Genomic DNA, 18255 nt, shown 5'->3' with positions numbered 1-18255 from the left:
AACCATTGAGGTGTTTGGCTAGGTGGCACATATATTGGTCAATTAGCTCATGTAGTGTCATTTTTAATGGCAGTGTTTCAAAATGGCAAACATGACTTTATGTCAGATTGTTGTGTCTTATTCAGAGAACCGTGTTCAGTGCATTTAAGAAGTGCCATTTTGAATTACAAAATGTGCATAAAGCAGAAAATGTGTTTAGAGTTCTGGAGACTTGAAAGGACGGTTTGCTCTCTGTGTATCAGTTTAAATAATTGTGTTATGCATGTTATTTTAATGTGTTAGCAATTGGAAAAAAACTGTAATTGACTCTTGGCTAAGCGACATCCTCCTTAGTTACTGTTGCTATGCCCTTTTTTTTAAAACGCTTGGTCTTCATTTGCTAGTGTGTGAACCTCATCAAAGCAAACAAATAGCACAACTGAGCTGCTATCATCACACTAAATTCTGCTCTGTCTACATCGTGTCTCACAGATTGGAATATCCACTCATCTTGAACAGATATTTTTCCAATGTAACCTGTAACTCCGCAAAGTAATATAGGAAGCTAATAACAACCCACTGCTTTTGGACATAACACTTGATGACTACTGGAGACGATAAGCTAGTTAACCAGTCATGCTAAGGTTTGCAGCTTACATCAGAGCAGATAGACAAAGTTTAATCCATTTCTCACACTTGCTCCTCCGTTTTTGAACGAGTACTAAACTCTAAACTCTGGAATACTGCTCTTCTTAGCACCCTATTTTTATTGTTTTTGTTTGTTTGTTTTTGAGGTTCACAAGTTTATTAAGTTAATTTAAACTCATTATTAGGTATCACATGTACAACATGTTTCCCTTGGGACCATTTAACAGAAACAATAGCAAAATTAAAATGACCAATGAAAAAAGAAAATATACAAGAGGACAAAGATTTCTGCACATTTCATTCTCCTCAATGCCACATTCACGTGAAAACAACCCTTGTGTGACCAATCTGTAGCTACTCTCCATCATGACACCAACAATACTCTTCAGACATCACGTCTCTACTGCACTGCCCATGTGGAGGATTGATTAAGGTGAGCCAGAAGTGCAAACAGCAATTGCAGAGTCCTTTTCCTGGGCACACAAAGGTTGATCAATCCTGGATGCTTTCCGCTTGCTCATCATTGCTTATCTGGTGTCTGCGATGTGCCCCCTGGGAAATGAAATATTTAAATATATATGTGATGTATAATTGGGCTGAAATTCCGATGGATTATTAGCCACTTCTGATCCATCACTGACCTTAACCATTCACGTGTGCCCCCACGCTGTCCCTTCTGATCATCCTCCCGTTCAACTTCTCTCTTGGCCACAACACATCAGCTGACCACCCTCAACACCTTTCCAGGACAACATGCATGCATCTGAGTGTAATGTGCATCACTCCCTCTCCCCTGACTCCTTTCCTGCCATCACTGCGTAATTAGAACTAGCTGTGTCTCCAGCAAGCGTCTTTGGCATTTAATCAGTGTTGAGTTTTGCTCTCTGTAGTGCACTTTTCATTTGGTTTATGCTTGGTGCAGTTCCCAGAGTGCCACCCCTTTCGGGAGATACCACCTCTGTTCTTAATTACCTCTAAGACAAAATGTCTAACAAACACTGATTAATTATGTCGCTGTGCATTTCACCTTTTCCAGACACCTACATTTCTTCTTTGTTATGTTAGACAATCTGATCTCTACCCCCGACAGTTAATGACGGGGATGCTGAGGGATAGGAAAAACATTCTCGTCCCCTCTCGTAGTGATGACTGAAAAGTGGACTGTGATTGCCATTTGTTCAAATGTCTAGACCGGATGGTAAAAAAGTGAAAATTGGAGGGAGGAGAAACACTATTCACCCTATGGGCAACTGACCTGATGACAGAGCGTTAAGCAAAGCACTTAAACCCCATTTCATGAAATCACTCAACATACCTATTCGAAAATTTATTAATGGATAGCCCCTTGAGATGAACCATCTCGTTTTCAAGGGGGTCCAACAATACCTATCAAGCTTCGGATTTCTCCACATGTGAGGTAACCTGCATGAGGCTCTAGCTCTAGCGATTCTTTTTATTTTGGGGTATGAAAGTGATGTTTTTTTTAGGCTTGCCAAAAATACAAGCGCAAAAGTGTAAAGAATGGATAACATCCATGTTTTTTTATGTTTTTTATACTGGCATTTTGCATGGCTTCATCTTTCCAGTAGAGGGAGCATTTTTCTGCTGGCTATAAAATAGATGGAAGAGACGCTTTAAAAAAAAGCTACACTTTTCAACTTTTCACATCAAATGAAAGGAATAAACAGTCAGATGCTAAAACAGCAGGTTTATGTGAATCCTGGGCAGCAGCATAAGAAACATGCTGTCACAGTATGTTGTCACTGGTCTGGAGTTACAGGTGGTGAGGAGATCAGGTTCATCACTGTGATAAATGTTACCTTGTGTCCGTTCATTATGCTGAGATTGATAGCATGTACCAGGCCACCAAGACCATTTAATACCACATGTGAGAGTCAACTCACCCTGTGCACTACAGTATCTATGTTGTCTGTTTAATGTATGGGACAAAATAATGTGGAATAGTGTGGAAGAACTAATTCTATTTTTAAATTATTTTAATTTCCAGATATAGAAGTTCTCAGATGTAACATATGTCCATAAGAGTTTGTGTCCTGTGATACTGTACCTGCTGTCTTTAGATTTAGAAACTTTAAAGTAGAGTTATACACTGTAAACCTTATCTGCAATAAACCCAAGGGTGAAAGGCAGAAATCTTTGCCAGACGTAACAGCAGGAACTAATTGGGATATGCTCATGGTCAATTGCATCAGTGGCTGAACTTATAAGTTGCTGAAATAGAAGCATGAATAAATGAAAAGCTTAGGAAATGAATGCACCCCAACACTTCATGTCAAGGTTCAGTGTATCACAATGTCTTTTCTGCACTTAAAGGAGAGAGGCATCCTGTAACACACAGGCAGGCACTCTGAGACTAAAACAACACATTTCACCTTACACCTGTGTGTCATGGCAGCTCACATCCCTTGTGGCAATCGGCTATTGTTCACCACCAAATCCTTGTCTTGTTTGGTGATGTCAAAAATCGGTGAAGTAACTGAAGCATGATCACAGTTTATGAATTTGTCGGGGGGGTATGTGTCTGGCAAACCTGAGGCACACAGTCATGCACCTGCCACACGAAGCTGGAAATAGGAATACTGTCACACACAGTAGCTTGTATCTACCATTGATTTAAGTTTTAAACTGCACAAAGTAAAATTCTGTGTTAGAATATGCTTTCTTATCAGAATATTAACAGACTGTTAAACAGCAGCCAGTGAGTCCTCCTTCCAGAGAAAACCTAAGATGGTTTGGTTGCAGCTGTGATTAAAAAAAAAAAAAAAAAAACATTTTGGCACCTCACAGTTGGATGGTCCATTTGTCCATCTGCCTGTTTGTCAGAGCATATCTCAATAACTCTGGAGCAGAACGCCATGTGGTGAGTGGTGATTCTAAAATGATGACCCCATGACCTTTCATCTTATGCCACTGCAGGTCAACATTTGTGCACATGAAATATCAAATCAAAGGCACACACACAGTGTTTGCATGAAAATTGCACCTTCATCTTTCCTGGAGATAATTTTAGCCTTTTTATTTTGGCAGCTCAAATTGTCAATTTAGTAAGCTGCATTTCCATGAAAGCTCCTTTGAATATTCATGGTTCTGGAGGACGATTCATTATGTTTTTGTATGACACTCTGACCCTTCTTCTTCTGCCATCATGTAGTAAAAAATTCCACTTGTATGCAAGAGAAAATCCGTACATGTAGGTACTTTGACATGAAATTTACTCATACATAATAAAACCTATAACATGGAGGCTGGTATATCAGGGAGATAAAGATTATTTTGGGAAATTGAGTGGCAGTTAACTCAGATTTTCTATATAATTTCAGGATTAATAAAACAAAAAATGTCAGAAATGACTGAAAACCCAAGGGCATGCCATGGTAGTGACTTATCAATCACAAGGTAGCCACGCATGCCCTGCTTTAACATGTATCATATTCTAAACAAACATGAACACCATGCTGTATTGAAGATGACTTGAAACTGAGATTGAGACCATCAATTCATTAGGAAACCTTACTGAGGGAACAAATCACCTGAGAAGTACGCTCATTTTTTCATAAGCTTACATACAATCAGACTTCATCCATCAGAAAGAATGCAGGTTTAATGCACTTCTGCATTGACTTCCCTTTTCAGACGCGTCCACATATTACACACGTCTCCTTTTGATGAAAATAGAATTTTTTTCTACCAACACTAACTATTGTATAAACTAAGGGACATCATCAAGTTGCTCTTTGAGTTCACTCTCATCTTCTATTAAACCTATTGTGGTAGTAGCTGAAAAGTATGGTACAGAAAGAAACCCACTGAATGTTCATCGCTTGATATTGTTAAAGTTTAAATTAACTCAGGCTTCAAACAGTATAAAACACAGTGAGAAGTAAGACTGCAGGTATATTGCAATCTCTCCCTTGAAAGGCTGTTGGATTCGTTCACTGTAACAGAGAAAGAAAAGAGGGTTTTGAACCACCAAGTCAATACCACAGAAGTCATGTCATGGTAGGCATTTTTGCCATCTGGGACAGTCCAGAAGGGGCCGTTTTAGAGCCTTTTGAATTCTGTCAATGGCACAGCTGGACCATATTTTTTAGTTATGAAGAGTGAAAAATCAATTATCACCCTTTGCCATTTGAGTCCCCCAGAGTGCAGAAATGCCTATACTGCAGCTTCAACTTCAGAGTTCAAGAGAAGGAACACATTAAAAACTCATCATGGATCATTTTTAATGTGAAAAGACTCCATCTCAGTGTGCTGTGATGCTGGCAAGCCATGAGCGTCACATTTAAAATCAACTACTCACCATTTTTCAGTTTTGTTGAAGCTGAGGTGCTGGTCTGTAACCGTCGATGTGTGTTTACTGTTTAGATCTTGCTGATTTGCAGTTTGGAGACCCCAGAGCAGGCAGCTCGGCCAACTACAGTAGAGGAGATTCCCAGCACTGGCAACTAACTGTTCTCTGGAGCCTGTATTTGACCCTTTGAGAATACATGCATGTGTACATGACTCTGAATATACTGTATCTCCTTTGGGTGAATTTGTGCTAGTTTTGCATCTTTGTCCTTGTCTAAACTAAATGGACTTTTCTATGATATAAACCATGAACTTTGATCTTGCTACTCGTTTTGGGCTTGGGCTGATGGAAACAGGTGTTGTGCTGCTTCATGTCATCCTCGGTGCCATTCAACTGAAAATTGGAGGTTCTCTGGAAGCCTCTCAGTGCAGAGCAGATGGAGGGGTGAGCAGGGAAATGTCGAGACACATTAGCCCCAGCCTTGTTTCCCTTCACACTCTTGGAAAAAAAGACGTTAGCGGAGCTGGATCTGTTATGTAGCTGGGTTCCTGCCATAACATATGGTCGATGCTGCTGGTCTCCCATTCTACGCCAGGACTTTTCAGTTGAGCAATTATGCTTTGAGGCAAAAGCAGTTACGCAGTTTAAGTAATATCACTATTCAGCAATCATTTCATCTGTGTGTTTCTGCAAATTTGCAGACGAAGTGCAGAGTGTTTTCCTGTATGAAATGACTTCAATCTGTCAGTCTGTGGAAACTTCTCTCCTGGCAGAGGAGATGCTCTCTCACCTCTGCTGCAGTGTGAGACTTCTTCTGCCTCTCCGAGGTTCAATCAGTCAAAATCTCTTTTTCTTGTTGTTCTGTCTCTGTGTAGAGAACATCCTGTTGCACTTTTTGTTTTCTTTTGTGACCATGTTTCACCCAATACGTTGCCCTGTGCTATTTCAATGTGCCCAAGCGCCACATTTCTTACTTCAGAGAACTCATGACTATTAGAATTACACTGAGGGTGGTATGAGTGGCAGAGTAAATCAAACCATCTCTTTGCAAGGTCATTAAGTAGCATTTACCAGTGGGCTGCAACTGACACAATAACCCCTCGCTGTTCCCAGTTCTAATGTCAATGCATTGCTCTGGGTTTGCCCTCTTAGATCAGGACACGGACTCTTGGCATTTTGCTTTATTGATGATTGCAATGCCAAGCCCACATCTGCTATCAAAACTGTTTGGCATAAAAAGTGATGCTGGAAAACCAAAGCAAATTAAATTAGGCCTGGCATTATTTTACAGGGACCATAAGCTTTAAATAACAATCAGAGTTGTGATGAAGTTGGCTGCATTTGTTTGTCGTTTACAAAGAACATAGAAAGAAGGTACTTCTTATAATTTATCTTGGTTGAAAGTCGTATAGGTGGTGGTTGTCTGTACAGTGCCAGCGGGGACTGCAAACAGCAAGACTTTCTGTTATGCGTTGTGCAAGCAAATAGGCTATATGCTTAAAAGACAGAGGTGAGGATAGTGAGGTCTGACATTCAGCAAGGTTCATCCTGTACACATTTTCATCAATCAGGATAAAGATTAAAACTTGATGAACGTTTAGAATTTTTACCTCATGATCCAGTTCAATAGCCACCTTGAGGAGTAGACAGTAAGGTAAAAAACAAAAAAAAGGTGCATGCACTGATATACTTGTAAGCGGGTATGGCAGAAGGTTAAACAATGTACTGTGGATGAGTTTAAAAAACTTCCAGTACATGCTTTGCCCACATGACAACAGATATTTCTGTGACATGAACACAAACAGATAGTAGCTTGGCATTACACTGTGTGCAGTGAGCGTGCTTGTGTGTGTCTATAAATAAAAAGTGATGAGATGAAGCTGTCTGCAAACAGAAGGGAAGTGAAGTTGGTGTGAAAAACAGCATTATTGTTTTTTTGTACTTCAGTCAACTGTCTCCTCTCATGCAAGCACTCCACTGCTGAAGCCAGCAATGTCGATGAAAGAGATGAGTCAGGGGCAGTTTGGAGGACAAAATGTAATATAAATCTAAAACTCCCAAGTCTGTGCTGTACTCTGTTTATATTTTTTTTCCATCAACTTGTTGACAGCAAAACAGCTAGGTGTGACTGATGGTGTGGCCGCTGAAGAGAGAGGCCATAATGGGTACAGGCATGTATTTCCAGCTCCAGGACTGCGGCACAGAAACACATTAACTCTAACTTATCTTCCCATATCATTTCTGCTGGCCTTCCAATCAACTGCTTCTGGCTTAGTACGCCTCCCACTGGAACAATCTTAAAAGAGAATTTCTCAAGACAGAGAAAAAGGTGATGCTCAGGGGGATTGGAAAGTTGGTAAAACAATGATTTTCACCATTTCAAAGCTCCATTCATCCTTGTTCAAAGAAGAGTGGTTCAAAACAATCCTTGGAAGCTTGGTCTGCCATATGGTTGACTGGAGAAAGGGCCTCATGTGCCTCCTGACTCCAGAGCAGAGTTGGATTGTAATATTGCAGTGTGTCGGCTACAGGTTGGCTAAAATAATCGCTCTGTAGCAGCACTGAAATATTTGTGCTCCTGAACGTGATGTAATTGTGGGTAACAGGAGTGCTTCGAGGTGTGTTTGCGGTTACAAGTACAAGAGCAGAACAACAGAGCACATTTCTGTTGCTGATACGCCTAAAGGCAACATAAACCTTTGATTAATGTGTGGAGTCACATTGCTTGGTTGGTGGAGGAGATGGAAGAATATACAAAGCCCAGAGAGAGAAGGCTGTGTGCAGGATGGGAATCGATTCAGCTAATTAAGCATCAGAGATAAGCAGATTGCTCTCTAATCAGTAATAGAGCCAATTAGGCTGGTGTCTTGGTTGGGTTGGTCTATGAGATAGAATATTGTCAACCCTAATAGATTTTCAAGAAGTCCTGAGTCTCAAGAACAGTTATGGTCTTTGAATGTTTGGTTCTGCATTTGCCTTCTTCCAAAGAAATGAGAAGGAGGGGGAGGGGCACAGAAAGAAAAAGAAAGAGCAAAAGATAGAAGGCGAATCATGAAATGCTTAGAGGGTGTCACTGCGTGAAAGAAAAAGTCCACTTTGGTCATGGCTATAGTGGAACGCTCAGTGTTTTTACCCCCTGGAGGAAATCTGAGCAGTACACAGATGCTGTTTCAAACAGATGCTGGACAGAGAAATGTGCACTATTGATTTCTCCAATTAGATAACTGTCCATTTTAAGAGCATCACCTCTCAGCCTCTGGAAGCCAGCTGTTCCCCATGCTAGTAAATAACAGCACTAAAGCTGGGTTAATTCTTAATGCAAAGGGCAGTATAAGATAAGCTAAGGGTTAGTGAGCGCCATCCCTCCTCTTCAAAATTAATACACCACGACTGCCTTTAGGGTACCTTCTGATTTATAGTTTAGTGTCAGATTTCACCCAGTGGTCACATTACTGCTAAAGTAGACTGATGTATTTGTGGTATGTGATGAGGCTGTTCATGCTTTAATTAAATTCCCCACAGTAGCTGTGATGTCTGATATACAGTGAGGATTCACTATAAGGGAACACAGAGTTTTAGAACTAGAGTTAAATCCAGGTAATGTCTAATTAGTGATAGAGGATAGTGTGATAGAGCTGTCATGTCTTCACTATACATATTGAAAATCTCCTAACTCCTAACAGAATCACGAGCAGCCAATGAGAATGCTGTCTCCACATAGTTGTCTGTAATACTGATGTGTAGGTACATTTTTGAAGAAGTACACATCAGCTATGCTCTAGACTGCAGCATAGCTACAGCAGCTATGTGCCTGGACTCAGAGGCCATGCCATAACCCCTGAATTCAAATCTACTGCTAGCACCTCTGTGAGACTGCAGCTAAGCACAGTGGTGCTTTGAGCTATATGCTAATATCAGCATAGCAACAACAACGCTAATATGCATTTGACAGCGATAAAGTTTATCATGTTCATTGTCTTAGTTTAGTGTGCTTGTTAGCTTGTTAAAATTCTAAAATACATGCAAGTTTTTTCAATAGCTCCATGGCATGTGAGCCAGTGGCTCCGAATCAATACCAAATTGTATTACTGTACTGGACAGGTACTCCACACCTCATTTTATGATGGATTTTTGTGATTCATCTATTCTGTTTATTTATTGTGAGTATTTCTATCAAATATATTCCAAAACCTTTTTTTTTTCAATGGCTCCCATGTACATGTCACCAACCTGTTGGTACATGTTTGCTGGTCATGTTGGAAAGCTATTTTCCTTCATCCTTTGTCTTCACTTCCTTTTTTGAATAGGCTCTGTGCCCTTTTATCCTTCTCTGTACCCTATCTTTGTCTGCCCTAAAGTTGATCTTTATGCCTCCATGAGTTGATTTTTATGCCTCCATGCTGGCAACAGTTGTGACTGGAGGTTTTGGGTCAGCTGTCAGTTTCTCTATACGTCCCCACAAAACACATTTTTGACTGTAGCTCTAAAGTTCATATGTTTTTTTATAACAAAATTTCACACAAATGTTTCATAGGATAAAACGATGAAGTGATGATATTTTATATCCAAAAGGTCAAAGGTCAACTTCTCTGTGACATCATAATGTTCCGCAAAAACACGTTTCTGGTTATTATTCAAAACCATAACTGAGGAACAGAAGGGCAGATTGTGACTGTATTTCACATTTGGTCAGATACTGAATTGGTGACACTAATCTTGGTGTCTTGTGCTGGTTGCAAAGATCTACTGTGCTGGTTGACATTTTCCATATTTGAAACATTGCAGTCCACCACAAGCTCAGGTTCATTTCAAATATATTAAGCCTTAAAGTTCTGCATAATTATGGGCATGGCCACATTGACAAACAGCTAGCTGCAAGGTTTCAACAAACAGGTTTCATCTGGCCTGCCTCGGCTTCATCCATGCTCCACTTCTTTTTTGGATTAGCTGGGAGTTTGGCGGAGTCACACACTGCCAACATGGTGATGGCCAGAGCCACTGTCAATGATGGCTCCTCAGAAATGTATGGGTGACGTCACAGAGACTACATCTGTCTTTCAGTCTGTGTGTGTGACCAACAACATTACAGGCGTGAAAGAGCTCTCGCTTTGACCACTCAATCTGTACATCCTGCCTGATAGAAGAAGAAGAAGAAGAAGAATCCTTTATTAATTACTGCACACCACATGCTGAGTTACAGAGTCTGAAAACTGCACACACCATGCTTAAGTGAAATTATTTCTCCGCTTTTATCCTATCCTGGTCGTCCTTCCTCCGCGGCAGACCCATTTCCTTTTGTCACCATTGGTCAGGTGTAAATCTTCTTGCATGTTTTTAGTGGGGGTACATTTTATGGAAGGTACTCCAGATGAACACAGGGAGAACATGCAAACTCCACACAGAAAGGCCCTTTCTCCTTGAGCAGCAGGCACTGAAGGCATGGTGGAGGACACGCCACCAGCGCCCACAGCGGGATTCGAATCGGGACCTTCTAGCTGTGAGGCGACAGTGTTACCACTTGTTTCACCGTGCCACCTAAAGGTGCTGCACATGTACAAAACTCAAAACAGATGAGAATGAAGTGAGATAGCTCACTTGTTAGCTACTTCCTCATCCTTCGATCATAATTTATGACGTTCAGAATGTGAGTAAAAATGAATGAATGCATGTATAATGAATAGAATCCACCCACTACATGGGTAGATACTGAATCATTATCAACATTTAAAGCCATCTAACATTGTCTAAATCTTCATCATCCAATCATCATTGAAATCTCTACAGTACCACTTAATCCATGTGTGTATCCACAAATATCAGAACACCTAGGAAACAAACAAACTATCCCTTTGTCTTAAATATGAGTAAAGTCTGGGTGAAGCTAAGGGAGATACTAAATGTAATGCACTCTTTATCCCCCTTTAATCTCATTAAGGGAAATGACTCTTTTAAAGATGGGAGAGCTGATCCAGAGCCTTACATACGGGTGAATAACAGGTTTGCCTAACCTGATTGAGGACCTGTTTAATGCTTATGAAGTTAGAAGAACCTTGAGCCAGATTTCATATTCCAAACAAATAATTGTTTAAAGTTTTGCAAGTGAGGAGTTTTCAGTGTTTCAGCCCAAAACTAACTGTCACCCCTTTGTCTACTCTGAGACAGCGATCTCCAAATCTCTTTATTGTACAATTGACTGGTCTCTGGATCTAATGACTCCTCTGTGGACAGACTGAGAGCTTGAAAGGAGGACACACAGGAAGACATCTCCCTGGAGGAGAGGGGCAGCATATGTCTAACAGCCCAACGGTCAACACAAGATTACAGCTATCGCAGTTCACTGGCTAACGGACTGGCTATGAAGAGAGAGGTAAAATAATCTTTTACTTAAGTTTTATTTATTTGCCCTTTCATTTTTATAATTTCACTAACTTTTCTTTCCTCTCTACTTTCTCTGGTTTATCTTCAACAAATGAAACATTCTGCTTTATATCTTACTGGAATTATTATGTGTTTAAATAGGACTGAGCAGAGGGTCGCCTAAGCCTTGGCAGTGTGTCCGGCCTTCAGGCCTCTGACTTGGCATGCCTGGATGCAGTCTGTCTCGTCTCCCACCTATGGGACAGCAGAAGATGTGGAGACCGTCTTGGAACAGACTTCAAGCGCTGCAGGCACCAGGGCAAATCTAGCCTGTCTAGCTGGCATCTGTTTCAACCAAAGAATGATTCGCTTCTTGGCTGCCCGATTCAGAACTCCTCTGAATGAAGGAAAAGATAAAGAGGGGTTTATAGCTGAAGGCAGATTCAACAGACAGTACTATTCATTGATCAAAGCAGATGAAGCACAAACTGCTGCACCATTTTCAAGAATTTGTCGGCAGCAATAAAGGTTTGCTCACTTTTGCTGATGAAACACACTGTGATGAACTGGTAAAAAATGTGTAATGCAGTGTAATGTGACAGCATTCAAGTCATTGCCTGGCAGAGCGAGGCAATACAACTGTATGCAAAGAGAACAACTTCTTTCATTACATCGTCATGTCGGGTTTCATTTTCAAATTAATCTCTCCAGATCTGATGAAAACAAAGTCAGTGGTCTCGTGATTCCCCTCCAGGCTCTTAACGACACAGATCAGACATAATTCAAGGTTATCAGACACAAGTAAAACAATTTTCCATAATTTTCATGCTTAATTGGGCTTTGGTAATCCATGGCTCAAATCACATCATCTAACAGTATGGGGGATAATGCAGAGAGACCTTCTCCTGTTCATTCAGCAGAATTGATAAAGCCTCCTCATTCAATTCTAAATTTAAGTCTGAGCTTGAGGACACAATCTGCAATTCATCCACCTGCTGAAGCAACTGTTTTCCTTGGTGATTCTCTTTAATCATACTGTAGCAACAGATCAACCTGCAAAATTTACATCATAGAAATTAACAGCTGAATGCACAGCAACAAAAAGATCTGCGAGGGAGGGAACTGGAAAAAGTAAAAACAAGCAAACTGAGGAAAATTTCTGATATTTTATTATTTAATGTTAAGTTTGTGGAGGGTTACGGGGGCAGGGAGAGGCTGGGGGGGTCTGAATAATAAATGATCTGAATATTGGATTTACTGGACTGGATGAATTTTTGGTCAGCTATGTTGCAATACAAGCAGTTCTATGGCCAGATTTCCAAAATGGAGCCGTTGTAAACTCTACTGAGCATGTTTTAATGTTAATGTGTCTTTGTTGTGGCCACTGCAGTCTTGACTGAAACTGTGCTGTGATATAAATAACACTGACAGACCGACTGTTCACATCTTCTTCACCTCCATACTTTTTCAGGTTGATTTAAACATATTTTGTAAGATAACACATACATCATTAATAACACATGAGGTGTATATCTTAATAGAAGGCAGTGGAAGGTAAAACAACAAGACACTGCCACTGTTACAGCCAAAATAATGGGGCACATGGTGCAACACATCCGTTATAACTGAAGCTGCTACACTGACAACGTACGCATCACGCTGCTCGTCTACTTTTACATGCCTGATCTACTTCTTCTTTTTTTTTAATCTATACACAGCTACACGGCTCTCCAACAGGGAAAAACTACATACAACTGTGCAAAAAACAAGTACAGTCTGCTTAAAAATGATTCAAATAAATATCTAACTGTCCCAATGCAACACAGAGGAGCAGCATTGTGACTGTTTTTCGATTTCACATTAAGACAGATCAAATGAAATAAATGTGTATCCATGATCTTGTAACAATCCAGCTAATTAATTCAATTCTAGTTATAGCCTGTGCTTCCAAACCCTGTATAACCTCGTATTATCACTTGGAAAAACGTAACATGCACAAAGTGAAGTTGGCATCCATCTACATGCTACAACGACTGAATGTGTGCAGCAGGTAAAAAAACCCTGCTCTAACCCGCCTACACAAAGCGTCCCGTCCATATTTCATGCAATGTGGCCGTTAGACTTGACCAAAAGCTCCGGGAGGTAGTTTGTTTTCAAGCGTGGGATGGACTCACTGTTGGTTAAAAAATCACCTACAACAACTGCAGTTTTCACCAACCACCAAGCACCAATGGGTGTTTTCCACCCTCCAGCCTCAAGGGGCAGTGAAGAGCCTATATGGTTTCACTCAACACAGTGAGGTGAATAAGATGCCACAGGTGAGATTTACGCTTTATCGAATGTGTTCAAACAATATTGTTTGGTCTAACAATAGAGAAATTTTAAAAAATCTGGATAAAATATTTCATTTAAGTTCTGAATTCTTCACATTCAGACATTTATGTTCAGAAACATGTATTTTTAAATTACAGGATTGTTTCTGCTTTCGTCTTTTTCCGCTTATCTTGTCTTGTTATGTCGGTAAAGATTTGTTTCAGCAATCAGCTTCTTCAGAAATTAGCCTTATGGCTAGCCTAGTTAGTTTGTCCTGTATTACTTTACAGGTACACTTTGCAGTGTTTCTTTTTACTTTCTTATAGAAACTAGAGAATTCAGCATCAGCATTTTGTACCACTTGTGCTATTTCCACTCTGCAGGTGAAGAACTAAAATCTAAAATAAACCCAAAACTGAGGACTGTCATTTTTCCAACTATAGTTTCAGGGGTCCAATGCCTGACATGTTATTTGCCTGAAAAATGCATGAAAATACACTATATTTTACTTAACACCAACAATAAATGATGAAGCATGCATTATTCTAGGTGCATCAATATGAACTTCACCTAATTTAACACATATAATGATAACTTTTGATACTGCATGGGTTATTAGCATGCTATGAGCTATGACTACAGCTGATTCTGAGGTTTGTATGAGTAAATAAGTTGTTAATGTATATAATGTAATAATAATGTATTATAACCCCCATCAGTCCACCTCTAGTTTACAAGTAGTCAAGAGTATCCATAAGACCCTTTTTTGGATTTGAATTATATGATATTGATATTGAATTGTTACTTAATCAGGCAGTCTCATTGAGATTAAGATCTCTTTTCCAAGAGACACTTGAAAACAACAATCATCCACAAGAACACAATCAGCAAACACAAAGAACACAATAAACTAGAATCAGAAAAAAGCATCAAACCATAAAGTTTTAAAATCTCGAAGGGGAATGTAGGACTCCAGTTTGAGTGCAGTTTGCAGTTCATTCATCCAAGGAGCATATTGCCTGAAACCAGAGATGTGGGGTAGTTTGGAAGCTTCAGCAGCAAAGCTTTATAGATGAATAACATGAGAAGGCTATTTCTTCTTGACTGGAAGGAAGTCCATCTAACCGTGTGGGACAGAGAACAATGATGAGTATGAAATCTTTCATTTGTGATAAAGGGTAATGCACTGTGAGGATTGATGGGGCAGCATGGTGATACAGAGCACATCCATAGTTGAGAACAAGTCACAGTAACATTTCTTTGTAGATTTTACAGATGACTGTAGTTTAAACCCAAAAAATCTCTCATCCAAAAAGTAATACAATACAGTTTAAATTATATTTTACACATAAAGAAACCATATTACATTTTGGAAATTAATGTTAAACTTTTCTCATAAAATATGTAAAAAATACAGTGAAATTACATCAGTTTGAAAGGTTTGTTTAGAGCAGGCCCATATGTAACAATTTACCAGTTGGCTAGCAGTAAAAAAAAACAAAAAAAACTGCAATACACATGATCTACTTTATAACATCCCTTGATCCCTTTAAAATTTCTCTTTCGTACTGATGATGACTAAAATGTGCTCGGCAGTGCAGGTGGTTGCATTGAACATGGAGTGTTATTGTTATTATTATGGACAGTTGAATGACAGATTCACAGCAAGGTCCATAGATATTAGGACACACATTTCATTATCAGGTTTTAATTTGTAGAACACGCTCTGGTAGTGCTTGAGCCATTGTTACAGATTTTAAATGTACTATTTCGCCGTTTCACGGTGAAAGAACTTATATCCCACTTAAAAGAGCACAGAGTGGAGAGGGACCTGGCATATCCAGTTACTGGTTGTAAGAATACTGTGAAATCATCATTTACTGCTCATACATCCAGGAGACAGAAAGCATGTTTGATGAACAGCATATGTGTGACATATAGAAGGAAAATGTTTCTCAGTCTTCTGATGTCATTGCATGTGAAGATGCTCCCCAAAGCTCAAATGATGCAACAACTAATGAAAGCATTGAACTGCCACAGAATTTCAATGAGGCCGTTCTTGGGAATGTAGATTTATTCTACCTCATATTCAAGGCAGCGCTGTCCAACTTCAACAATACAGCCGATTGTCAAAGAGATGGTGTGATGAAAATGTGCATGAGTTGGAACAGGATTAAATAAACGTAAACTTCTAAAAAATTACATGTGCCAAAATCTGTGATTGTGTCAAGGATGGTAAATGGTAAATGCACTGTATTTGTATAGCGCTCTTCTAGTCTGAAGACCACTGAAAGCGCTTTTACAACTGCTGTCTGCATCAACCCATTTGCTCACACATTCATACGGTGGCTAAGCAACCTGCTCATTATGAGCGTTATACATTCACACACCAATGGCACAGCATCTGGGGCAGTTTTGGGGTTCAGCATCTTGCCCAAGGATACTTCAGCATGTGGACTGCCAGGGCCAGGAATTGAACCACCGACCTTCTGATGGGTGGACTACCACTCTATCTCCTGAGCCACAGCTGCCCCAGATCAGGATCTGTTCTCTGTCTCATCAGGGACCTCCAAGAACAACATGTTCAAGAACCCAGGCATTCCAAAAGATGTTCAAATACATGGAGCCTAAAAAAGTAGATTAGAAAATTATGAAAATGTGACAGAAAGAATTACGTACAACATACCTGTGAAACAAACCATAAATTGTGTATTAGAATCAGAATTATGGAAGAATTCAGCGTCACAACAGTGTTGTGAAACAGACACAGATGTTTTGGGTGATATAAGTGATGTACACAACTTTATGTCAAGCCAGTTCTTCATTGAAAATCCAGGATGCCTGAAGCTAATTATGTACCAGGATGCTTTTGATGATGTCAATCCCCTCGGCTCTTCTAAGAAAAGACACAAAGTTGTTGTCTTATCTCCGTGGCAAATCTACCGGCTCATGTGTGGTCCAACACTGATCACGTGTTCCTTATCTTACTGTGTGGAGAGAATGACCTAAAGCAATTTGAAAGCGCTAAGGATTTCTCAGATCAGCTAGTGGGTTTAAAAGATTTGGAGGAAGATGGAATAACTGTAGGTGGTGAAACTGTCAAGGGAGTCTGCACTGTCTTGCTGGTGATAATTTAGGTTCACACAGCATTGGTGGATTTACTGAAAACTTAAGTCATCCTCAGTAATTTTTAAGTGTTATACTGTAGGTCTTGCAGTCAGGGGTTCTATCTCTCTCTCTCTTTTTTAAGGGTAGACTCACCTGAGAGCTCCTGATTACCTGCAGGTGTGAGCAGTCCACAAAAACCGACATACCTCCTCCAATCACTCTCTCTCCCGCTCCTCCTGCTGCAGTTAGCCTGGCAGCAGGTTTTGCTGCCAACTCCATTCTTTTCTTTTTTTAAAACCCCTAGATTTCAGTTAATAAATAAATCAAAACTATTTTATGTTTTTGGTCTACTCATTGTGTTGCTTCCCTCTGAGCCGGGGTTTGTAACATTAAGCTACTGCAAAAATCCACAAAGTGAGTTTGAGAGTGATGATCCAAATACATGTGGTCCACAGCACAACCCTGAAAGTCCAGATTCTGCTTTTGGCTGAAGACAGTCAAGAAAACAAAGGCATAAAGGTAAACTCTGTTTTCAATGCTCCGAAATCATTTCATGTTTGCCAGCTTGGCCGCCTACCTTGTTCAGGCCAAGGCATGTTTGAAGTGACTGACATATTCACTCTCGAAGCAGCAAATCAAGCACAGTACAAAGGATCTGATGCTCTCACATAATCATGTGCAGTCAATGCTGAGGCATCCAAGCCTTCAGGTCAAGCCATTCAGAACTGGAATTTCTTGAGGTTGCTGCCTCTGTGTGGAGTTTGCATGTTCTCCCTGTGTTCACCCAGGGTTTCCTCCTTAATAATCCCCATTAAATACATGCAAGAAGATCACCACCTGACCAATGGTGACAAAGAAGTACTGGTCCCTGGGCACCGGTGTCGGCTGGCGGCTAGCAGCCCACCGCTCCTGGTCTGCCGTGGAGGATCGACAGACCGAGGATGGGATAAATGCAGAGAAAAATAATTTCACTGGAAGCATGCCATGTATTGTGCAACGAACTCACTGTACAGTATGATGTGATCAATAAAGTATGTCTCTTGTTCTTCTTCTGTATTGATTGGTGACAAAGTGCAAAATCCAGAAGATGATGTGTGGCCGTTAACTCTTCCCCTTATTGTTGATGCTGAATGCAAGAGTATTTGTAATCAGGAAAGTGTATCTTGAAAGTCCACTAAAATCAAAACAGCGTTTCTTGCAGCACTGAAAGAATTAGTTTAAGAGCAGTGCTGTCATGTTAATTCAGCCGAAAAGGATTGCTGGAATTATCGGTTCAAGCATTTTTGTAATTTACAACAGTTTTACGCTGTAAAACTGACAGTTCGTTCTGTGAATTTGTTGACATTTTTACTGTATTTTTTATTACCAGAATAATTCTGGTAAGCACAGCTGCCAGTTATTTTCTGTAAGAACAACAGGATTTTATTTTACAGTGAAAGGTCATTTAAGATTCAAGCTTTTCTTCTGAGATGAAATAAAGCAACACCAGCTCCCATTGCTTTGACTGTTACACACTTTTTCCATTACCGGTAGTCCTA

Source organism: Chaetodon trifascialis, chromosome 17, assembly GCF_039877785.1.
Source record: "Chaetodon trifascialis isolate fChaTrf1 chromosome 17, fChaTrf1.hap1, whole genome shotgun sequence".
In the NCBI taxonomy this organism is placed as follows: domain Eukaryota; kingdom Metazoa; phylum Chordata; class Actinopteri; order Chaetodontiformes; family Chaetodontidae; genus Chaetodon; species Chaetodon trifascialis.
Note: the sequence above shows the minus strand (reverse complement) of the source record.